This window comes from Coregonus clupeaformis, chromosome 39 (genome assembly GCF_020615455.1).
Source record: "Coregonus clupeaformis isolate EN_2021a chromosome 39, ASM2061545v1, whole genome shotgun sequence".
Classification (NCBI taxonomy): Eukaryota; Metazoa; Chordata; class Actinopteri; order Salmoniformes; family Salmonidae; genus Coregonus; species Coregonus clupeaformis.
In genome coordinates, this window is record NC_059230.1 from 13205154 (window position 1) to 13230864 (window position 25711).

At 41.4% G+C, this 25711-nt stretch overlaps 1 protein-coding gene across 10 annotated transcripts in view; it reads right to left on the reverse strand.

Annotated features, from left to right (window-relative positions):
- Positions 1–24459, reverse strand: part of LOC121554692 (adhesion G protein-coupled receptor L3) — a 318628-nt gene extending 294169 nt beyond the window's left edge. For all 10 annotated transcript variants that reach the window (XM_045211912.1, XM_041868385.2, XM_041868384.2 and 7 more), the window contains exon 1: positions 23935–24459. The gene's annotated coding sequence lies outside the window, so the exon portion shown is untranslated. The remainder of the gene's footprint in view (positions 1–23934) is intronic.
- Between the last annotated feature and the right edge of the window lie 1252 nt (positions 24460–25711).

Here is a 25711-nt window from a genome sequence, read left to right on the forward strand (position 1 = left end):
TTGGTACACCTACTGGAGAGCTCTTATTTGTCTACACCCATTCAGCATCGTTCACACCCTCTTAAACCTTAGCCCCACCCATCTATTTAAGAATTCACATGAAGCCATATGCTAAACAGAGTGAGTAGTGTAGTAAACAACCAAAGATTTCAAGACTAAAAGTGGTAAAAGTAGTAGCCTACAATAAGAAAAAACTCCAGGTAAAAATACACTATCTAGTTCTTGGCCAATAGCCTAATCTGACTTTGGTGAAGGTCATGTTGTACTTCACATTACCGTCTCTGGTAAACACATACTGTATCAAATAAAAGCTCAGTTTATTTGTCACATGCACAGGATACAGACTGTGTAAATGGAACAGTGAAATGGTTACTTGCATATTTGCATAGTAGCAATATCAAAAACAGAAAGTGCCCAGATAATGATGCTTCCGCAGACACTTGTCTAAATTGATGGGTCATATGAAAGAAAATGCTATAACCACCCCCCAGCCAAATATAGCTAAGTGGATGGGTCACTATTGTCTAGACATGTACACATATTGATGAAATTCAATAGATGGCCGTAATCACCCCCAGACACACCTGAATAACTTGATGGGTCATGTAATCATCAGGCGAAGTGGAGTCTTTTGTTTAGACATGTAGCTAGCTAGTTAGCTAAACAATGAACCGGCATAATCTCAACTCATAATACTACCAATACAAATGTATCGTCATAGCTCTAGTATGAATCTGCAGGTAGCTTAAGCTAACCAACTAGGTTCAATGTTAGCTAGGCTATAACTAGCAATGCAAATGGATTTCTGATTTGAATAATATTGCTACACAGATCATACACGTAACGTTAGCTAGTGAGATAGAAAACTAATTTTTGTTAGCTAGCTAAGAGTATGCTTTAACTTGCAATGAAAAGGACTTTGACTAAATTAGAAACCTATAATATCTGAAAATGTAGCTAAACTCTTACCCGTATACATGGATGAACGTTTCACGGCAGACTGGAACCATTTAACTCTGTTTTGTTTGTAGCTACATCTTGTTTGGCCAGCGTTGTGTCAAGTCACTCCAGTTCCCACTGACCGTGGCATGTGCAGAAAGTAGCCCATCACAACTTTTTCCAACTGATCTGTCGAATGCGCCTGCTAAATTCAGGGCATCAATGTTGTTGAGAAATGTAGCAAAACTTTTATAGTTCTCGATGGCTAACATTATATCTTTCAAAAACGCTGCAGTAGAAAGGACCATCAACACATACTGAGCAGCTCACGTTATAGATAGAAGCATGCTACATGGCAGACCAACCCAAACTCATTTCCCAGCATGTCCAGCCCATCCTTTATCTCAGCCAATCATGGCTAGTGGGAAGGTTCCTGTCTTTTTCTGTGGCTAAACCAACTAGGCTCGTAATTTAAATGTTTTAATCGTATTTACAAATGGAATACAAGTTTGTTATTAAGGCACATGAAAGTTCACGTGTTCCAGAAGGCATTTTTAAAATTATTATTAATTTTTTTTTTTTACTTTTCCGCCGTTTTCTCCCCAATTTCGTGATATCCAATTGGTAGTTACAGTCTTGTCCCATCGCTGCAACTCCCGTACGGACTCGGGAGAGGCGAAATGTTCATGTTTCTATGCTAATTAGCTAGTGCGACTGACTTTGATAGAGCATGTCACAAATTTGCATTTTGTAACATTTCCACATGAAAATAGCACTTAATGCCTATGATTTATATGTAGTACTAAAGAAATCAAATTCCCAGAGGAGAGAAAAGAGAAAACCTTCCAAGTGGAAGTTATCAGTGTTAGACTGCTCTTAACCATTAAAAAAGGTTTTTATAAATTGATTGATGGTAGAGGAATGATCAATTATTCATCACTAACTCGGGAACTGATGCCAATCTAACTGACAACTTAATTAAATGATCTCTCTCCGCTATACACATGCACTACATCAGGGATGGGCAACTTTGATGGGAGTGGAGCCACCAAAAAATCTGAACTCATGAGGGGCCGCAGTGGCTCGCAGGCCTGCGTACCCACATCCATACCCACACATGCAGTCAGAGCCGGCCCTAGCCTTTTGGGGGCCCTAAGTAAAATGTTGTTGATTACAAGTTTGGATAACTGGCTAGACTAACTTACATATCTAAAACATTTTAGCTGACATGGGCTAATTGAGTGACTGACATAAGAGAAAATACTGTGATGCACAACCAAATTTCGAAATTGCACCTTGTGTTTTCTACTATTATAACTCTCAACAGTAAGCTCAGACTCCGACTGAGTCCAGAACCCTATGGGCCCTGGTCAAAAGTTGTGCACTATGAAGGAAAAAGGGTGCCATTTTGGACGCATTTATTACATTTATCCTCTAAACACCTTAGTGATAACTTGATGGGTGGCATCTGTATACCTTAGGAATGTGACACAATTGGCATTGTCGACCACTAGGTATAGGAATAAACTTGTACATTGATATTTATGATATGTCATTGAATAAAAAAGTACATTGATATTTATGATATGGTGCATGCAACTAAAACTCATCTTCCCCCTCTTTGATCGGCAATTATTGGTCAGATCAGGAGGTCTCCATGGTTTGGGAGGCATAAATACTAACCGTCATCTCCATTAATTTGTATGCAGCTGCAGGTGCACTCGCTCAGTACGGATTCAGGCACAAACTTGCCTTCCAAACAGGCCATAACTTAACTCCCAAGTTCCTCCATATAGCAGGAAAAGCACTGTTTTTGTTTGAGTCCGAACCACGTCCTCTGTCTAGTAAAAAAAAAAAAAATATATATATATATAATCAAAACGACGCAAAGCTTCAACATCAATCTTCACCTAAGAAAACTTGTCACATTGTAAAATGCATGTAGACAAATGCATCACACTTTACAGAGTAGTAAAGAGGTTGACGTACTGGGGCTTTGTTGGACTATGTCAGTTTGATAGCTTCTGGGTGCCTTTTAGGAACACCAGGAGGGTCATAAGAAAAGCTAAGACGCCTTCAAATGCTAAATCGACATTTCAGGTAATAAACATGCAGCCAGCACTAAATCAAATCAAATGTTATTGGTCACATACACATGTTTAGCAGATGTTATTGCGGGTGTAGCGAAATGCTTGTGTTCCTAGCTCCAACAGTGCAGTGATATCTAACAAGTAATATCTAACAATTTCACAACATATACCGAATACACACAAATCTAAGCAAGGAATGAATTAAGAACATATACATATATGGACGAGCGATGTCAGAGCGTCATGGACTAAGATACAGTAGAATAGTATACGGCAGCATATAAATGAATTCACAATATTTTTCACACTCACACCACCGGTCAGGTTTCACATACAAAGACTTATGTTTTGATTCATTCCTGGTGTGGGAGGAATAGGTGATTCAGAGTGGACTGATTTTAATAAACCAATGCAACTGGCAAGTAACTTTCATAACTGAATATAATTTGATCACAACTCCTTACATAACAGTTCCACACATTGTTTAACAATACCATACAAGTAAGTTTTAACTGGTGAGAAAAAAGTTGCCCATATATGTGTCCTTGTATAGTTGTTTTTATGTTTTGGTAATAAGCATGTGATTACTCTGAATGACACCATAACTTCAGGTGAGTTGACTTCAACAGAGTGCAATAGGGTTGGGGTCAATTCCATTTAAATTCCAGTTAATTCAGGAAGTACACTCAAATTCCAATTCCAATGCTCTTCAATGCTTTTCAATGAGGAACATTTTGAATTGGAGTTTGCTTCAGTTTGAGTTGACTGGAATTATATATATACAGTACAAGTCAAAAGTTTGGACACATCTACTCATTCAAGGGTTTTTCTTTACTTTTACTATTTTCTACATTGTAGAATAATAGTGAAGACATCAAAACTATGAAATAACACATATAGAAATCATGTAGTAACCAAAAATGTGTTAAACAAATCAACAGGTCGGGGGATTGTGGAGGCCAGGTCATCTGATGCAGCACTCCATCACTCTCCTTCTTGGTCAAATAGCCCTTACACAGCCTGGAGGTGTGTTGGGTCATTGTCCTGTTGAAAAACAAATGATTGTCCCACTAAGCCCAAACTGCAGAATTCTGTGGTTACCATGCTGGTTAAGTGTACCTTGAATTCTAAATAAATCACTGACAGTGTCACCAGCAAAGCACCCCCACACATCCTCCTCCATACCTCACGGTGGGAAATACACATGCAGAGATCATCTGTTCACCTACTCTGCGTCTCAAGAACCATACATCTCAAATTTGGACTCAACAGACCATAGGACAGATTTCCACCGGTCTAATGTCCATTGCTCGTGTTTCTTGGCCCAAGCAAGTCTCTTCTTCTTATTGGTGTCCTTTAGTAGTGGTTTCTTTGCAGCAATTCAACCATGAAGGCCTGATTCACACAGTCTCCTTTGAACAGTTGATGTTGAGATGTGTCTGTGAATTGAACTCTGTGAAGCATTTATTTGGGCTGCAATTTCTGAGGCTGGTAACTCTAATGAACTTATCCTCTGCAGCAGAGGTAGCTCTGGGTCTTCCATTCCTGTGGCGGTCCTCATGAGAGCCAGTTTCGTCATTGCGCTTGATGGTTTTTGCGACTGCACTTGAAGAAACGTTCAAAGTTCTTGAAATTTTCCGGATTGACTGACCTTCATGTCTTAAAGTAATGACGGACTGTCGTTTCTCTTTGCTTATTTGAGCTGTTCTTGCCATAATATGGGCTACCAAATAGGGCTATCTTCTGTAAACCCCGCCTACCTTGTCACAACACAACTTATTGGCTCAAACGCATTAAGGAAAGAAATTCCACAAATTAACTTTTAAGAAGGCACATCTGTTAATTGAAATGTGTTTAACACTTTTTTGGTTACTAGCTGATTCCATATGTGTTATTCACTATTATTCTACAATGTAGAGAATAGTAAAAATAAAGAAAAACCCTGGAATGAGAAGGTGTGTCCAAACTTTTGACTGGTACTTTTATACATTTCATAATAATGTATATGCCATTTAGCAGACACTTTCATCCAAACCGACAGTCATGAGTGCATACATTTTATATATGGGTGGTCCTGGGAATCAAACCCACTACCCTCGCATTACAAGCTCCATCCTCTACCAACTGAGCTACAAAGGACCATTTGAATATAAATGGAATTGACCCCAACCCTGGAGTGCAATAGAAATCCCACCAAAGGTATCCCTATTTCATCAATAGGAGGTCTATTCTAAGACACTAGCTAAAAGCAAATGCTCAATCAATCTACGACAACACTCATCACATTTGATCAAAAGGACAAGGCTTCTATCCCTATAGACGTCAATCAATCCATATCTGCTATTGTCACTGTTACAGTAGGCCTTTGAGCAACAATTAAATAGAGGATGACAGTTCTGAATTAAATGTCTTATACATATGAAGTGATTAAGGACCCAAGTCCATTTGTGAACGCTGCAGCACTCAAATCTACAAAGCAAATCCAAAGACGTATTTAGAGAGTCTGAGGTATTTGATGTGCGGTTTGCAAATTGTAAAACTACCCCCCGGGACAAGTTAACGAAGAGGCAAATTTAAGATGGAAGGGAGGTAGCAGATTATCGAAAAACTGCAGGCTCAGGGAAAGTCGACGAGCAAAGAAATTTGAATGGGAGGGAAAAAACGGCATTGGTCATGCTGGCTCGTGCCAAGTGCACGCCACACGGTCGAGCTCTACCCTCGCCACCCTCACAGGCTTTTATTCAAATTGAATGCATAAATTACTTGAATTAATGTGACGTGGCACTGGAACTCGGGTAAGATGGCCGACGGGCTCTTTTTATGTGTATTGTTTCCTGTCTTTACCGGATGGACCACAAGAGCCTAGCAGGTTTCATTGTAGGAGTCATCTAATCAATGGGGGTCAAGTTGATTTCGAGTGATTTTATGGTCCATGATGTTCACATTCCCTACTTTTCCAGAGTGGAAGGGGACGGTTTCTCTCGCTCTCTCGAACCCATACGTTTCCAACACATTGTCTGGTTGACAAGCCTATGGGAAGCGGCTATGACTATTCCATGACTTCAGCTTCTCACAAGCTGCTCTTTTCAAAACACTGCAGACTCATTGGATAGGCACGAAATCCCCCACAATTCCATCCCGCTGAAAAGCTTTCGATCATCAGCCCCCTAGCCTCGCTCCCCTCTTCCCGACCGCATTTAGGGGCAAACTCTGCAAAGAGAAAGTAGCTGGAATGAATTTGATAATCCCAGTCATTATGAGGAGGAAGAATGGGGCTATTAGAGGAAACAATGGCTGGGTTAGTGAATGAGTGGGACGGCGGGATGGTCTTCGCTCACACTCACACCCTCCCAACCGGCTCACACACATTCCTGTCATTGCCCCACACACCACACCATTCTCCTCCCTGTCTGACAATAAGCGCTACATAGAAGATTAAAAAAAAAACACTACATGCCTCACAGGGCATCAAATGAGTGAGTGTGTGTGATTCTGTCTACGTGTGTGGTTTTAAAGAAAAGCTCAAAACCTTTTCAGTTCAATATTTTGTGCAGAGCCAACCATTGATGCAGAAGCACTTAACTTGTACCACAACAACCCGTCATCTCACTACTGTGACCTTGCAATCGCCAGCCTTCGACAGAGCCGCGGCTACAAGACTCAAATATACCTTGTGTCACTTTCTGAAAGCAAACCTTGGGCCTTAATGGCTCTGATGTTTTGTATCACGTAGCATCCCCCCCATCAACACAGCCTAATTTTCTCTGTTGTTGAAAAGCTTTTCGCCACAACCTTTATGCCCAAGCTCTTTGTAGACCTGGAGACCGAAAGTGTTGAGTGAGACGTGCCACAAGGACCTTTACTTTCCACGGCCGTGATTCTTTTATTTTAATTTTCTGACTTTCTTTTCTTCTTTTGACACATTCCTACCGCAGACGGGCCCTGGCAGACCAGCCTGTCTCATCTTAACAGCATGATCACTCCTCTCCTGGAGAGCCAGAAAGCCAAGGCCCTCACACTGGCAGCAGGGCCATTTCTGGCCTGTGTGTGTGTGTGTGTGTGAGTGACAAAGCTATTATAGTTTTGTGCTTTTCTATTCATTTTTATTTCGATTATTATTCTTTTATTTTTTAGTTGCAGTTAGTTCAGACTATTTAGTTTATATTTAGTTTGAGTTTTATAAAATAATGTTTCAGTTTTTAGTGTTAGGGTCCTTATGCGTGGGATGCTAGGAGACATTTATGTGTTGTAGGCCTATAGTTTGTTATGTCACTTTGTGCCACAGGGGAGCAGTAAAACAAGGTGATGGGCTAGGTCATAGGTTTGGTTAGATTATAAATCAATCTTAATGTGACTTGGATTTAAACTGATAATTGTCGGTGTCCGACTCAGATTCAGACATTTCTGTTGCACCGTTCAAAGCTATGGCCAGCTCTGGTTGTTGTTGATTACGGGTATTCTCTTGCCTGTTCTGTAATAGCTTGATAGCCTTGACTGTTTTCGCCCCGTTGTCAGTTACAACAAGTAGGATCTTCTCCTCCGGTATGTCCCATGCATCAAATGTGCAGTCAATTACCTCTCCGGTGTGTGGATGCTAAATCCAATGTAGGTTGAGCAAACATGCTGTGCCTTGTTGGAGGAAGGGTGATAGAAGCGGACTGATATGCCCATAAAAACGAAGCAGTCAGTCCTTTCTTGCTCCATCTGTCTACACACAGAGTAATTTATTTATACCCCTTTCAGAATCTCCTTAACTTTATAGGTTGCTATATCCATTCGCAAGAAATCAACATGTTTATTCTAGCAGCGCCAGGAGTTTAAAATTTGGGATCAAGTGTTTGGTTGAATTTTCTGAAGGCTGGCTCATCGCACAGGTCTTGTGGACTTGCCATACTGGATGAATAAATTAACCAGTGCTTCTCTCTTTTTTTTAATACTCATTGAATTAGGTTGCCATGTGCCTACTCTTTTCATGCAAACTGCTAAAGTTGGTTGTCCTGACGTGCAGCTACTAATAGCTGGTGGATGTCTCACTTTGTATTCATCTATGAAATTGCTTATATGATTCTCTGTGGGCGCTGTTCAGATGAACTTTGAGGTTAGTTGGATTTTCCCTTTTATCTCTGTTCCACACACGCTGCCATCTTCTGACACTACATTTGCTTTTGTCCTTTCCAGCAATGAACTCAAAACAATCCCATACAGGGCTTTATCTTTTGTTGCCGCCGTTGTTCACACCCATAGACAGGTTAGCTGACAACGTCACGAAACCGATGCACGCGATTCAATGGGGTAGAAGTCTGTTATTGTGATTCTGGATGGCCAGATAGCTAGCAACAATGAGAAGATGCTGCCATATGGTGAATCGTAAGTGCCTCGTTTCAGCTAGTTTTATCTTGTTCTTGATAAAAATGTTTTGTTTTGAGGGGTTTTGACTCATGTCTATGCTATTAAGGCTAAAATTCTCTAGCTAGCTATCCAACAACTGTAACAATGTACAGTATGAGAGACAACAAGTGCTCATTGTGCAAATGTATTTATGTTTTCAAGTTGGAGTTGGAGTAGTCATGCTGTACTTCGCTCCACAGGTAATATGACAAACATTACATTACAATGGAACGATTTGATTAGTGTAATGTTAGCTAGCTACATAGTTGTCTTTGTATCAAAGATAAAGGTGTAGTATAGAGAAACTATCGAGGTTAGCTAGCCAGCTACATTCGTTCGCAGCGACACCGTTTTTCAAACAAAGTCAACACCGCAGCCATTGCTAGCTAGCCAACACTACCAGCTAGCAGTACTGTAGCAACTAAATACAATATCATTTTAGTCAATGAGAATTTTGCAACGTAAAGCTTCACCTTCTGAACATTTGAGATGTGTAGTCCACTTGTGTAGCTACCATTATTGACTTTGTGCTAGCTAGCCAACGTTTAATGAATTCTACGTTATGAAAGGAACTAGACACGGACACGGATGATCTGTTTAGTGTGTTAACACACTATTGGTAGTTTGTTGTAACCAAGTATTGGTGCTAAACCGTGTGTTATTGGATGCTAGCATGCTAGTTAGCTATGGCGTCATAGGATACGGTGACCTGGGCGGTTTTCATGGAAGAATACTGTACCAAGTTAGCTAGCTGAATAAACTAAGTTAGAGTCTATTCATAGAAAACATTGAACCGCTGTAGTTTACAACAATTATAATTTCTAAAGTGGAAGTTGGGAGAGTTATATTTGAGTGTTTCAGTGAAAGGTAAGTGAGGGAGGCCCCGCTCTCTCGCTTCCCCAGATGTTTAGTTAATTTTATCCCGATCTCTTTTGCATTATTGTAGCCTTTTCTGTAGCCTGTCAACTACAGTGGGGAGAACAAGTATTTGATACACTGCCGATTTTGCAGGTTTTCCTACTTACAAAGCATGTAGAGGTCTGTAATTTTTATCATAGGTACACTTCAACTGTGAGAGATGGAATCTAAAACAAAAATCCAGAAAATCACATTGTATAATTTTTAAGTAATTCATTTGCATTTTATTGCATGACATAAGTATTTGATACATCAGAAAAGCAGAACTTAATATTTGGTACAGAAACCTTTGTTTGCAATTAGAGATCATACCTTTCCTGTAGGTCTTGACCAGGTTTTCACACACTGCAGCAGGGATTTTGGCCCACTCCTCCATACAGACCTTCTCCAGATCCTTCAGGTTTCGGGGCTGTCACTGGGCAATACGGACTTTCAGCTTCCTCCAAAGATGTTCTATTGGGTTCAGGTCTGGAGACTGGCTAGGCCACTCCAGGACCTTGAGATGCTTCTTACGGAGCCACTCCTTAGTTGCCCTGGCTGTGTGTTTCGGGTTGTTGTCATGCTGGAAGACCCAGCCACGACCCATCTTCAATTTGACTGTACATGGCCCCATCCATCCTCCCCTCAATACGGTGCAGTCGTCCTGTCCCCTTTGCAGAAAAACATCCCAAAAGAATGATGTTTCCACCTCCATGCTTCACGGTTGGGATGGTGTTCTTGGGGTTGTACTCATCCTTCTTCTTCCTCCAAACACGGCGAGTGGAGTTTAGACCAAAAAGCTCTATTTTTGTCTCATCAGACCACATGACCTTCTCCCATTCCTCCTCTGGATCATCCAGATGGTCATTGGCAAAGTTACATTACATTTACATTTTAGTCATTTAGCAGACGCTCTTATCCAGAGCGACTTACAGTTAGTGAATACATATATATATATATATATATATATATATATATATATATATATATATATATATATATATATATATATATATATATATATATATATATATATATATATATATATATTTTATACTGGCCCCCTGTGGGAATCGAACCCACAACCCTGGCGTTGCAAACGCCATGCTCTATCAACTGAGCTACATCCCTGCCGGCCATTCCCTCCCCTACCCTGGACGACGCTGGGCCAATTGTGCGCCGCCCCATGGGGTCTCCCGGTCGCGGCCGGCTACGACAGAGCCTGGATTCGAACCAGGATCTCTAGTGGCACAGCTAGCACTGCGATGCGGCGCCTTAGACCACTGCGCCACTCAGGAGACAGTTCAGATGGGCCTGGACATGCGCTGGCTTGAGCAGGGGGACCTTGCGTGCGCTGCAGGATTTTAATCCATGACGGCGTAGTGTGTTACTAATGGTTTTCTTTGAGACTGTGGTCCCAGCTCTCTTCAGGTCATTGACCAGGTCCTGCCGTGTAGTTCTGGGCTGATCCCTCACCTTCCTCATGATCATTGATGCCCCACGAGGTGAGATCTTGCATGGAGCCCCAGACCGAGGTTGATTGACCGTCATCTTGAACTTATTCCATTTTCTAATAATTGCGCCAACAGTTGCCGCCTTCTCACCAAGCTGCTTGCCTATTGTCCTGTAGCCCATCCCAGCCTTGTGCAGGTCTACAATTTTATCCCTGATGTCCTTACACAGCTCTCTGGTCTTAGCCATTGTGGAGAGGTTGGAGTCTGTTTGATTGAGTGTGTGGACAGGTGTCTTTTATACAGGTAACGAGTTCAAACAGGTGCAGTTAATACAGGTAATGAGTGGAGAACAGGAGGGCTTCTTAAAGAAAAACTAACAGGTCTGTGAGAGCCGGAATTCTTACTGGTTGGTAGGTGATCAAATACTTATGTCATGCAATAAAATGCAAATTAATTACTTAAAAATCATACAATGTGATTTTCTGGATTTTTGTTTTAGATTCCGTCTCTCACAGTTGAAGTGTACCTATGATAAAAATTACAGACCTCTACAGGCTTTGTAAGTAGGAAAACCTGCAAAATCGGCAGTGTATCAAATACTTGTTCTCCCCACTGTTTGTTTATTTATATATATATATATACATACACACACACACACACACACACACACACACACACACACACTAAACAATTTGATGGTTTTTATTTTAGTTAGTTTTGCTGTCAAAGATAAGTTTCAGTATAGTTTCAAATGTTTTTCTTAATTATTTTATTTCAGTTTACAAAATTATTTTTCCAATTATAGTTTTTATTTTAGTTTCAGTTTTTGTTTACTATAATACAGTGAGGGGAAAAAGTATTTGATCCCCTGCTGATTTTGTACGTTTGCCCACTGACAAAGAAATGATCAGTCTACAATTTTAATGGTAGGTTTATTTGAACAGTGAGAGACAGAATAACAACAGAAAAATCCAGAAAATCGCATGTCAAAAATGTTATAAATTGATTTGCATTTTAATGAGGGAAATAAGTACTTGCCCCTCTGCAAAACATGACTTAGTACTTGGTGGCAAAACCCTTGTTGGCAATCAGAGGGCAGACGTTTCTTATAGTTGGCTACCAGGTTTGCACACATCTCAGGAGGGATTTTGTCCCACTCCTCTGTGCAGATCTTCTCCAAGTCATTAAGGTTTCGAGGCTGACGTTTGGCAACTCGAACCTTCAGCTCCCGCCACAGATTTTCTATGGGATTAAGGTCTGGAGACAGGCTAGGCCACTCCAGGACCTTAATGTGCTTCTTCTTGAGCCACTCCTTTGTTGCCTTGGCTGTGTGTTTTGGGTCATTGTCATGCTGAAACACCCATCCACGACCCATTTTCAATGCCCTGGCTGAGGGAAGGAGGTTCTCACCCAAGATTTGACTGTACATGTTTCCACCTCCATGTTTGACGGTGGGGATGGTGTTCTTGGGGTCATAGGCAACATTCCTCCTCCTCCAAACACAGCAAGTTGAGTTGATGCCAAAGAGCTCGATTTTGGTCTCATCTGACCACAACACTTTCACCCAGTTCTCCTCTGAATCATTCAGATGTTCATTGGCAAACTTCAGCCGGCCCTGTATATGTGCTTTCTTGAGCAGGGGGACCTTGCGGGCGCTGCAGGAGTTCAGTCCTTCACAGCGTAGTGTGTTACCAATTGTTGTCTTGGTGACTATGGTCCCAGCTGCCTTGAGATCATTGACAAGATCCTCCCGTGTAGTTCTGGGCTGATTCCTCACCGTTCTCATGATCATTGCAATTCCCGAGGTGAGATCTTGCATGGAGCCCCAGGCCGAGGGAGATTGACAGTTCTTTTGTGTTTCTTCCATTTGCGAATAATCGCACCAACTGTTGTCACCTTCTCACCAAGCTGCTTGGCGATGGTCTTGTAGCCCATTCCAGCCTTGTGTAGGTCTACAATCTTGTCCCTGACATCCTTGGAGAACTCTTTGGTCTTGACCATGGTGGAGAGTTTGGAATCTGATTGATTGATTGCTTCTGTGGACAGGTGTCTTTTATACAGGTAACAAGCTGAGATTAGGAGCACTCCCTTTAAGAGTGTGCTCCTAATCTCAGTTTGTTACCTATATAAAAAAACACCTGGGAGCCAGAAATATTTCTGATTGAGAGGGGGTCAAATACTTATTTCCCTCATTAAAATGCAAATCAATTTATAACATTTTTGACATGCGTTTTTCTGGATTTTGTTGTTGTTATTCTGTCTCTCACTGTTCAAATAAACCTACCATTAAAATGATAAACGGATCATTTCTTTGTCAGTGGGCAAACGTACAAAATCAGCAGGGGATCAAATACTTTTTTCCCTTCACTGTAACCTTGGTGGGTGGGGTGGGTGGGTCAGTGAGTGTCGGGGCAGGTAGTCTAACTGTTGTCTCCTTGGCATCTGTAATTCTGTCATATTCTACTTGGTGGTATGCAAGGATTTAGCCAAACCTGGCTATCTGTATCCATAAAAGATATGATTGATGCTACACTAGCATTTCTAAAGCCTTTATACTTTAAAATCTCTGAAGCTGGAGACTCTTATCTCCCTCACTAACTTTAAGCATCAGTTGTCAGAGCACCTTACCGATCACTGCACCTGTACACAGCCCATCTGAAATTAGCCCACCCAACTACCTCATCCCTATATTGTTATTTATTTTTGCTCTTTCGCACCCCAGTATCTCTATTTGCACATAATCTCTTGCACATCTAGCATTCCAGTGTTAATACTATTGTAATTATTTTGCACTATAGCCTATTTATTGCCTTACCTCCATAACTTGCTACATTTGCACACACTGTATATATATTTTCTGTTGTATTATTGACTTTATGTTTTTTACCCCATATGTAACTCTGTGTTGTTTTTAATCGCACTGCTTTGCTTTATCTTGGCCAGGTCGCAGTTGTAAATGAGAACTTGTTCTCAACTGGCTTACCTGGTTAAATAAAGGTGAAATAAAATAAAATAAAATACTTTATACTCCAACAATGCAAACAGCAGCCGCATACAATCTGTAGGGATCCAAGGCCAGTTTTGACATGCCCAAGTCGTCAATCATACATTTAGCCCCCTTCAAGCCATCCAGCAACCCAAAACTCTATTCCAACACCAACTTTGGCAATGACCAAATTGGCTGAAAATTCCAAACATTTTGGTTTGTCAGAGAAGCGTTGAAAGGGAGGGGGCAAAAAAACAATTACCAGGTGCTGCTGGCTTTGGCTCTCTTCCTGTAATTTCTGGATTCAATAAAGAAACTAATTTCCCTCATTAAACACAATGTACATGGACACAGAAGGCAGTCGGTACAGAAGCCACAATGAACAAATGGTTTTTGATTCCAGAACAGATGATTGTACATGCAGGCACCGAAATGAATATTCATTTCACCCCCCGAATCCAATTTGTACATGTACCTGAGCAATAAGCTGCATATACTGTTACATGAGCTATATTCAACCTACTTAATAGCTTCCCTTACTGTAAAAGGGAAGTTGCACAACTGAAACCCAAAAATGCAGTAATCAATATAAATGTGGCATTAAAATAACAAAAAAATAAGAACACAAGAAAGTAAGAAGCTATATACAGGGTCAGTTCCAATTCCATATTTTCAATATGCAGGGACACTGGAGTGATAAACATAGATATCTATAGGGTAAGGTGACTTGTCATCAGCAGCGTAAATAAAGATTGTATGTGAGTGTGTGCATGTGTCTGTATAAATGTGTGTGCGCATGTTATGTGTGTTGGAGTGTCAGTGTGCGTGAGTGTGTAGAGTCCTGTGAGTGTGCATAGAGACCGTGCAAAAATAAAAATAAAATATAACGGTCAACTCCGATGTAGCCATTCTGTTAGCTATTTAGCAGTCTTTTGGCTTGGGGATAGAAGCTGTTCAGGAGCCTGTTGGTGTCAGACTTGATGCACCGGTATCGCTTGCAGAGAGAATAGTCTATGGCTTAGGTGGCTGGGGTCTTTAACGATAATCCGGGCCTTACTTTCACACCGCCTGATAGAGGTCCTGGATGGCAGGGAGCTCGGCCCCAGTAATGTACAGTGAGGGAAAAAAGTATTTGATCCCCTGCTGATTTTGTACGTTTGCCCACTGACAAAGAAATGATCAGTCTATAATTTTTATGGTAGGTTTATTTGAACAGTGAGAGACAGAATAACAACAAAAAAATCCAGAAAAACACATGTAAAAAATGTTATAAATTGATTTGCATTTTAATGAGGGAAATAAGTATTTGACCCCCTCTCAATCAGAAAGATTTCTGGCTCCCAGGTGTCTTTTATACAGGTAATGAGCTGAGATTAGGAGCACACTCTTAATGGGAGTGCTCCTAATCTCAGTTTGTTACCTGTATAAAAGACACCTGTCCACAGAAGCAATCAATCAATCAGATTCCAAACTCTCCACCATGGCCAAGACCAAAGAGCTCTCCAAGGATGTCAGGGACAAGATTGTAGACCTACACAAGGCTGGAATGGGCTACAAGACCATTGCCAAGCAGCTTGGTGAGAAGGTGACAACAGTTGGTGCGATTATTCGCAAATGAAAGAAACACAAAAGAACTGTCAATCTCCCTCAGCCTGGGGCTCCATGCAAGATCTCACCTCGTGGAGTTGCAATGATCATGAGAACGGTGAGGAATCAGCCCAGAACTACACGGGAGGATCTTGTCAATGATCTCAAGGCATCTGGGACCATAGTCACCAAGAAAACAATTGGTAACACACTACGCCGTGAAGGACTGAAATCCTGCAGCGCCCGCAAGGTCCCCCTGCTCAAGAAAGCACATATACAGGCCCGTCTGAAGTTTGCCAATGAACATCTGAATGATTCAGAGGAGAACTGGGTGAAAGTGTTGTGGTCAGATGAGACCAAAATCAAGCTCTTTGGCATCAACTCAACTCGCCGTGTTTGGAGGAGGAGGAATGCTGCCTATGACCCCAAGAACACCATCCCCACCGTCAAACATGGAGGTGGAAACATTATGCTTTGGGGGTGTTTTTCTGCTAAGGGGACAGGACAACTTCACCGCATCAAAGGGACGATGGACGCCGCCATGTTGGGTGAGAACCTCCTTCCCTCAGCCAGGGCATTGAAAATGGGTCTTGGATGGGTATTCCAGCATGACAATGTCCCAAAACACACGACCAAGGCAACAAAGGAGTGGCTCAAGAAGAAGCACATTAAGGTCCTGGAGTGGCCTAGCCAGTCTCCAGACCTTAATCCCATAGAAAATCTGTGGAGGGAAGCTGAAGGTTCAAGTTGTCAAACGTCAGCCTCGAAACCTTAATGACTTGGAGAAGATCTGCAAAGAGGAGTGGGACAAAATCCCTCCTGAGATGTGTGCAAACCTGGTGGCCAACTACAAGAAACGTCTGACCTCTGTGATTGCCAACAAGGGTTTTGCCACCAAGTACTAAGTCATGTTTTGCAGAGGGGTCAAATACTTATTTCCCTCATTAAAATGCAAATCAATTTATAACATTTTTGACATGCGTTTTTCTGGATTTTGTTGTTGTTATTCTGTCTCTCACTGTTCAAATAAACCTACCATTAAAATGATAGACTGATCATGTCTTTGTCAGTGGGAAAACGTACAAAATCAGCAGGGGATCAAATACATTTTTCCCTCACTGTACTGGGCTGTCCGCACCGCCCTCTATAGCGCCATGCGATCGAGGGCGGTGTTGTTTGCATACCATGCAGTGATTCAGCCAGTCAAGATGCTCTCAATGGTGCAGCTGTAGAACTTTGAGTATTTGCGGGCCCATGCCAAACCTTTTCAACCTCCTGAGGGGGAAGAGGCTCTGTCGCGCTTTCTTCATGACTGTGCGAGTGGACCATTTTAAGTCTGTAGTGATTTGGACACCGAGGAACTTGAAGCTCTCGACCCCCCATTTCTTGTAGTCCACGATCAGCTCCTTGGTCTTACTGACGTTGGAGGGAGAGGTTGTTGTCCTGTCACCACGCTGCCAGGTCACTGACCTCCTCCCTGTAGGTTGTCTCATCGTCGCCGGTGATCAGGCCTACCACCGTCGTGTCGTCAGCAAACTTGATGATGGTGTTGGAGTCGTGTGTGGCACGCAATCGTGGGTGAACAGGGAGTACAGGGTCAGCGTGGCAGAGGTCATGTTTGCCTACCCTCATCACCTGGGTTCGGCCCGTCAGGAAGTCCAGGATCCAGTTGCAGAGGGAGGTGTTCAGTCCCAGGGTCATAAGCTTGGTGACGAGCTTGGAGGGCACAATAATGTTGAATGCTGAGCTGTAGTCCATGAAAATCCTACTCACATAGGTATTCCTCTTATCTAGGTGGGTGAGGGCAGAGTAGCGTACAATTGAGATTGTGTCATCTATGGATCTGTTGGGGCTGTTTGCAATTTGGAGTGGGTCTAGGGTGTCTGGGATGATGGAGATGATGTGTGCCATAACCAGCCTTTCAAAGCACTTCATGATAACAGATGTGAGCGCTACAGGGCGGTAGTAATTGTGGCATGAAGAGTTCTTGGAAACAGGAATTATGGTAGTCATCTTAAGACATGTGGGGATTACAGACTGGGAAAAGGAGAGGTTGAAAATTTACAGTGAATATTCCAGCCAGCTGATCTATGCATGCTCTGAGAACAGACCCTGGAACAGCCTCGGAGAGCGAGATCACCCAGTCCTTTGGGTTGGTGGGGGCCTACACAAACTATGTTATTGTCGAAGCGTGCATTAAATGCATTGAGTTCATCTGGAAGAGAGGCATTGTTAGTGGCTGGGTCTTCTGGACTGTAGCCCCTGCCACATGCGGCGGTGCCGGTGTAGTATGATTCCACCTTATTCCTATATTGTCCTTTTGCTCGTTAGATCACTACGGAGGTCGTAGCAGAACTTCTTGTACTTGTTCCTGTCCTCGGCCATAGCTTCAGTTTTGTCTGCGGTAGCCCTGTCTTTTAGTTTAGCGCCAACCTCTGTTAATTCAGGGCTTTTGATTGGGGAAGCAGCGAACCGTCACTGTGGGAACAACGTCACCGATGCATTTCTTTATGAAGCCGGTGACAGAGGTGGTTAGCTCGGCCATGTTATCCTCTGAGTCTCAGAACATATTCCAATCAGCACTACCAAAGCAGTCCTGTAGCATAATCTCTGATTCTGATGACCATTTCTCAACAGAGTGAGTCAAGTACTTCCTGTTTGAACTTCTGCTGTGCTGTCTGCTGTGTGTTTGTGTGTGTGTGTGTGTGTGTGTGTACAGTAATTTACAGGCATCTAAATCCCCTCCATAGCCAGTAGCCTTGGGTAACCTACCGTAAAACTTCAATTAATAGCCGAGGCGTTTATTTGCTTAAATCACTTTACAAAACAGGCGCTTAGAGAGGCTTCTATTTGAGCCAGGTGTCCATTTCCTTAATGCACACAGCTTTTGCTCATTTGCATAGTTAATTGTTTAATTCCAGCATTCACTTCAAGCATTTTAATATATTTATTCACCTCCTGCACTAATGTGTTATCATTTACACACTGTCACGTTTCTTTTGTCTTAGTATGCCTTTATAAAAAAACTTCAGTGACAGAATAATTATTCTCCTCTTTTACTGTGCAATTTCGGCAGTTCTTTATTTCGCCACTAGAGGGCGATCAGCCGATTTCTAAGGGTCTATTCTCCCAAAGTTCTTGACTGTTTTTGTGCTTGCCAGTTAGCTAGCAGTTCTCAGCTGTTCACAGCCAAAACGGATGATCGCCATCATTTTGTCATTAAACCTCGTAAACAATTAATGGCAATTCATGTTAACCTCATAAACAAATTCCTTTAGAACCATTGTTTATTTGAAACAGGCGTTTATTTGCAGAAATATGTGCCATTGCCAGGCTATTAAAAGGGACAGGTGGCTATTTGAGAGAGCGTTTAATTTTATGTTTTACGGTATTCAAATCGATACAAGGCCAGTACTTTTAACTCAAGTAAAAGCCTTACAGTGGAGGAGCTATCAAGTCATATCCTATACAGTGAACCTACTGAAGAGAATTGAAGAGATCATGTATCGAGTCATACTTTAATGGCAAATTTGATACCACCTGCTGCGTAATGTCCAAAAAGCTCAATCAAATCCATATTGAATCGACTTTAGGGAAACAAAAAATTATAATAAACCTGAACTAAAACAGCACAGCCTCTGAGAATGAAATGAAATGGTGGCCTATATGGAAGTAGTTAGGATTGGTTTAATTGAAACCAATGTTTTTACTGAGGGCACCAAATTAACCCGTATCATAAAACATTTACGCCATTAGCTGGAATGTGGTGCAGCGTATAGAAGGGAGGGCTTAAATCATGAGAGTAATATATACACACACAGACAGAGGCCCTATACAGAGAGACAATACCGACTAAAGACCTCCATCTTTCACTGCCTCAAGATGAGCTGGCAAGAGCTATTCCAACCTATTCATAGTTTGCACCTCCGTCACTCAGTCGCGTCATGCCATTGTTATGAACGTTCTCAATCCGCCCTCTGCCTGCGGTGCCATAGTGGTGCCCAAAAGTCGCGATAAGCCCAATCATTCTGGACGGAGGCTAACGACTGTTTAGTCTAAATTACACTACAGTGTCCTGGAAATATGATGACATTGCTAAAGTAGGCAGATATTTAGTAGGAAACAACTTTGCCATCATTATCATGATGTCAAATTCCTACTTTAGACAGATGGCAATGTTATTTTAAGCAAAGTTTGTCAAAAAAAAGCTAGTAATGCTAACGTGAGCTAGCTACAATCTCGTGGTCTCCCCTCAATCTTAGCTAGCTAGATAACATACTGCATCTGAAGTCAATCTGGCGACATCAAAATGATGACAAAAGGTTTTCCTACTAACTATTTGCCTCCTTTCGAAATGGTATTGTATTTCCAAGCCACTGTAATGCACTTTTGATGAAATCTTCCCTATTTTAGGAGACCAAAAGTGTTGGGACAAATTCACTTACAGTATATGTGTATTAAAGTAGTAAAAAGTTAAGTATTTGGTCCCATATTCATAGCACGCAATGACTACATCAAGCTTGTGACTTTAAAAATTAGTTGGATGCATTTGCTGTTTGTTTTGGTTGTGTTTCAGATTATTTTGTGCCCAATAGAAATGAATGGTATATAATGTATTTGTATCATTTCAAATCCAAAGTGCAGGAATACAGAGCCATAACAACAAAACATTTGTCAATGTCCCAATACTTTTGGATCTCACTGTATGTCATCCAGGTTAAGAAATATTACCAGTTGTTATGCCTTTGTCAGAGAAACATCTCAGGAAAACCATCTTTGTCAAGACAACGAAACAATAAAGAGGGAAAGCAGCCTTGAGAAAAATCATAGTGACAAGAATACAATACACATTCATTTTACAGATTGACAACTAATGCAACAAGGTGAAGACGATCTAAGCCCAGTTTGATTGAATTCCAGCCCATAACAAACAGATAAAGTGTGATTTCGGGAAAAAACACCTACTAGGCCTTAGAACACCTAAAGCAGTAACGACACTAGGGTAATAATAATAATAATATAATAATATGCCATTTAGCAGACGCTTTTATCCAAAGCGACTTACAGTCATGTGTGCATACATTCTTACGTATGGGTGGTCCCGGGGATCGAACCCACTACCCTGGCGTTACAAGCGCCATGCTCTACCAATTGAGCTACAGAGGACCACTGTTTTCACAAGCCAGATGGCACACACAGGTAGACTCCTGCACCAGCTCTCGGGCGCTATATGCCACCCCACTCTCCATCTACCCTCTTCTTGTTATTCTGGCAATAAAAGGTAGTTTACAGACAGAGCAACTCTTGCTACCAGGATTATCAATTTTCCAGACATATTCACTTTACTGCATAAGCGGTTGGCTTAAACGAATTAGGCCAGCCATCCAGAATGCACTTCAATGGGGCAGCACCACAACAAGAGGAAAGGCGAGGTCAGCATCTAGCATTATAGTCAAAAGTGATAGCCGTCAAACATACACCGTTGGGACACTTTGTCCACAGCTGTGGAGCAAATATTATGAAGAACGACGTGGCATTGGATGAGCAAAGACAAGATACATTGAAAGTAAACTACAGGTTGACATCCAATTAGACAGAAAGCAAAGCATCAACTGTCCTCCGATTTTTCCTCTAGGGGGAGGATGACAAGGTCTTCACCGTCTGAGGTAGATGGCTCAGTTTTGTTATGGGCATGTTTACCGTACACCCACCACATTGAAGATATTGCTGTAATCACGTGTCACCACCTTGACAGCACTTCACAGATGATGAGATGGAGAGTCAGAGACAAACAAGTGTTAGCTAGTAGGCCTACTAGCCCTTGGTAGAATGTCTGGGAAATAATGCACAATTGATCTGAGGAACTGATGGGAAGGATTCAAAACTTTGACAAATATATTAATGTTACAGACTTTGACCCTAATTTGAACGTTTTATGTCACACACACACTGAATAGCCAGTCACTCATGTTAGTCCATTCCCTTTCATATCTAAAATGGCATTGAGGACAACATAGCAAAAGATATTGAAATGAGACAGAAGAGAAGTTGAAAAGTTCTGATTTAAAACATTAACATATCTTACAAATTAATTTAAAATGAAAAGCTAAAATGTCTTGAGTCAATAAGTATTCAACCCCTTAGTCTAAATAGGTTCAGGAGTAAAAATGTGTTTAACAAGTCACATAAATTGCATGGACTGGCAATAATAGTGTTTAACATTATTTTTAATGACTTCCTCAGCTCTGTACCCCACACACACACAATAATCTGTAAGGTCCCTCAGTCGAGCAGTGAATTTCAACCACAGATTCAACCACAAAGACCAGGGAGGTTTTCCAAAGCCTCGCAGAGAAGGGCACCTACTGGTAGATGGGTAAAAAATAAATAAAAAAAAGCAGACATTGAATTTCCCTTTGAGCATGGTGAAGTTATTAATTACACTTTGGATGGTGTATCAATACACCAAGTCACTACAAAGATACAGGTCGCTCAGGGATTTCACCATTAGGCCAATCATTACTTTAACCCTCCCGTTGTCCTAGGGTCAAAATGACCCGCCACTGTGTTGAACCAACTTTATTTAATTTTTATATTTTTTGGATCATTTGTGAGAAGGAGGCAGTGATACTTTCTTTAAAGTCTCACTGCCTCCTTCTCACAAATGATCCCAAAAATATAAAAATTAAATAAAGTTGGTTCAACACAGCGGCGGGTCATTTTGACCCTAGGACAACGGGAGGGTTTTAAAACAGTTAGAGAGTTTAATGGCTGTGATAGGAGAAACCTGAGGATGGATGGATCAACAACATTGTAATTACTTCACAATACTAACCTAATTGACAGAGTGAAAAGAAGGAAGCCTGTACCAAATCAGAATATTTCAAAACATGCATCCTGTTTGCAACAAGGCACTAAAGTAATACTGCAAAAAATGTGACAACGCAATTAACTTTTTGTCCTGAATACAAAGTGTTATGTTTGGGGCAAATCCAATACAACACATTACTTAGTACCACTTTCCATATTTTCAAGCATAGTGGTGGCTGCATCATGTTATGGCTATGTTTGTATTCGTTAAGGACTAGGGAGTTTTTCAGGATAAAAAATTAATGGAATTGAGCTAAGCACAGAAAAATCCTAAAGGAAAACCTAGTTCAGTCTGCTTTCCACCAGAAAGAGATGAATTCACCTTTCAGTAAGACAACCAAAAACACAAGGCAAAATCTACACTAGAGTTGCTTACCAATAATATAGTGAATGTTCCTGAGTAGCAAAGTTACAGTTTTGACTTAAATTTGCTTGAGAATCTATGGCAAGACCTGAAAACTTGACACAGCTTGAATAATTTGTAAAAGAATAATGGGCAAATGTAGAACAATTCAGGTGTGGAAAGCTCTTAGAGACTCACCCAGAAAGACATGCAGCTGTAATCACTGCCAAAGGTGATTCTAACATGTATTGACTCAGGGGGTTGAATACTTATCTAATCAAGATAGTGCTTTATTTTTCACGATAAAAAAAAAAAAATGTTAGAACGTTTCTTCCACTTTGATAGAGTATTTTGTGTAGAATCGTTGACCAAAAAAAAGACTATTACATCCATTTTAATCCAACTTTGTAAAACAACAAAATGTGAAATAAGTCAAGGGGTGTTAATACTTTCTGATAGCAAAACATTAAATTAGTAAATAAGTGTGAACGCCTATGGCCAACGTCAGCGGACTACTGGGGTGTCGCAGTTATGGCAGTCTTGTGTGCAAAGGAATGAGATTGAAACATAAAACTAACCAATTCTGGTGGCTCATGATAGCCTATATTTCATTTCTCGTGCGATGCAGATGGGCCCCTCAGGACTGTTACTGCGTCAGTTTTTCCTCAAACTTGCATGGTGGCACTCAAAATTGACATTATACATGTGGAAAAAACATCAATTTTCATCCTATTCCATATATTGCCGTTTATCCATGATCGTATAAACCATTTTCCATTTTCTCTTGAACAACCGCTGTTTCAAACACCCATTGTAAAACGGACTGTGAACTGTTTCCGGGTATTCTACACAAACTTTCATTCATCACCAACTTCACATTGTGCTAAAGTAACGCGTTGCGCATTATTTCAACGTCTTCTGAAAGCAGGGTTGTGAATAGAGAAACTGACAAACGTACCTTGCCTGTGCATAGTCCCAAACATTCACTTTACTTTATAATAAACCATACCCCAAACTATTTGAAATGTACACATTGATTCTCTCATTTGGATAGAGCAGCAAGGACGCGCTCATTAAGTGAAGCTCCTTAATCACCACAACTGACACCAGAAACTATTGATATCTTGACAAGGCAATTAATTGCAACCTGCGTGGCCAATGAATACCAACCGTGACACACCGTCGACAAGTTTATTTAAAAATTAATTCTTAAATATAGCAAAGTATATAACTCATTAGCCTACACATTACATTCAACATACGCAAATATTGGATATACAAGAAACTGCAGGTAGGCTATTGAAGTGCATATGCGAACCAAAATACTGATGAAGATGCAGGCTAAATCATAATGCCTGCATTTTAGCATAATATTCTTACCGTGTTTTAGAAGATACTGGTGAAACAATTTACCCTTCAAATAGTCCTCCCATTGAAAGTTTAAGTGATAAAAATGTTCACACTATCTTCTTTACCCAATTGATATCGTCCTTGCGCACAGATCAGTCTCCTCAGAGGGTCGAGGGAAAAGAATGGCGATTCCAAATAATTATTTCGAATAACTCCGCTTATATTTTCTCACAAGTCCGGTAGTAGGCTAGAAGAGCTGGAAATGTCTGTAGGATCCCTATACTGTCGATATTGCTGGAGAAAGAAGGGGCTCCTTGGGTATCCAGATGACAGTCCCTCAAAAGTAGTGGCACAAAACACGTCCTCTTGTACAGTAACTACCACATCACGTCCTAAAGTAAAAGCTCAAAGGCAAAACACATTAGCGCAAAAGAAGTGTAGGCTATCCTAAATAATTTTGTCTCTTGTTTGAAAATCTCCACGGCAAATAATTCGATATATGTTTTGCTTCCAAAGCTTTGCTCTCCATGCATATGACAAACCAATTTCGAGCACTGCCTGAGAGAAATGCGGTCTTTGACTCAAGGTAGAATGCGAGAACAGCGAGAGGCAAAACTCGGATCTGGATTATCGCTCACACCATATACTCGGGCTCCACCTAGCAGTAAATATGAGATAAAAATGCAACCAACCAACTACCTACAGTCGTGGTCAAAAGTTTTGAGAATGACACAAGTATTGGTCTTCACAAAGTTCGCTGCTTCAGTGTTATGAGATATTTTTGTCAGATGTTACTATGGTATACTGAATTCTAATTACAAGCATTCCATAAGTGTCAAAGGCTTTTATTGACAATTACATTAAGTTTATGCAAAGAGTCAATATTTGCAGTATTGACCCTTCTTTTTCAAGACCTCTGCAATCCGCCCTGGCATGCTGTCAATTAACTTCTGGGCCACATCCTGACTGATGGCAGCCCATTCTTGCATAATCAATGCTTGGAGTTTGTCAGAATTTGTGGGTTTTTGTTTGTCCACCCGGCTCTTGTGGATCGACCACAAGTTCTCAATGGGATTAAGGTCTGGGGAGTTTCCTGGCCATGGACACAACATTTTGATGTTTTGTTCCCAGAGCCACTTAGTTATCACTTTTGCCTTATGGGTTACTGGAAAAGGCATTGGTTGTCACCAAACTGTTCTTGGATGGTTGGGAGAAGTTGGTCTCGGAGGATGTGTTGGTACCATTCTTTATTCATGGCTGTGTTCATAGGCAAAATTGTGAGTGAGCCCACTCCCTTGGCTGAGAAGCAACCCCACACATGAATGGTCTCAGGATGCTTTACTGTTGGCATGACACAGGACAGGAAGGTAGCGCTCACCTTGTCTTCTCCGGACAAGGTGTTTTCCGGATGCCCCAAACAATCGGAAAGGGGATTCATCAGAGAAAATGACTTTACCCCAGTCCTCAGCAGTCCAATCCCTGTACCTTTTGCAGAATATCAGTCTGTCCCTGATGTTTGTCCTGGAGAGAAGTAGCTTCTTTGCTGTCCTTCTTGACACCAGGCCATCCTCCAAAAGTCTTCGCCTCACTGTGCGTGCAGATGCACTCAAACCTGCCTGATGCCATTCCTGAGCAAGCTCTGCACTGGTGGTGCCCCGATCCCGCAGCTGAATCAACCTTAGGAGACAGTCCTGGCGCTTGCTGGACTTTCTTGGGCAACCTGACGCCTTCTTCACAACAATTGAACCTCTCTCCTTGATGTTCTTGATGATCCGATGAATGGTTGATTTAGGTGCAATCTTACTAG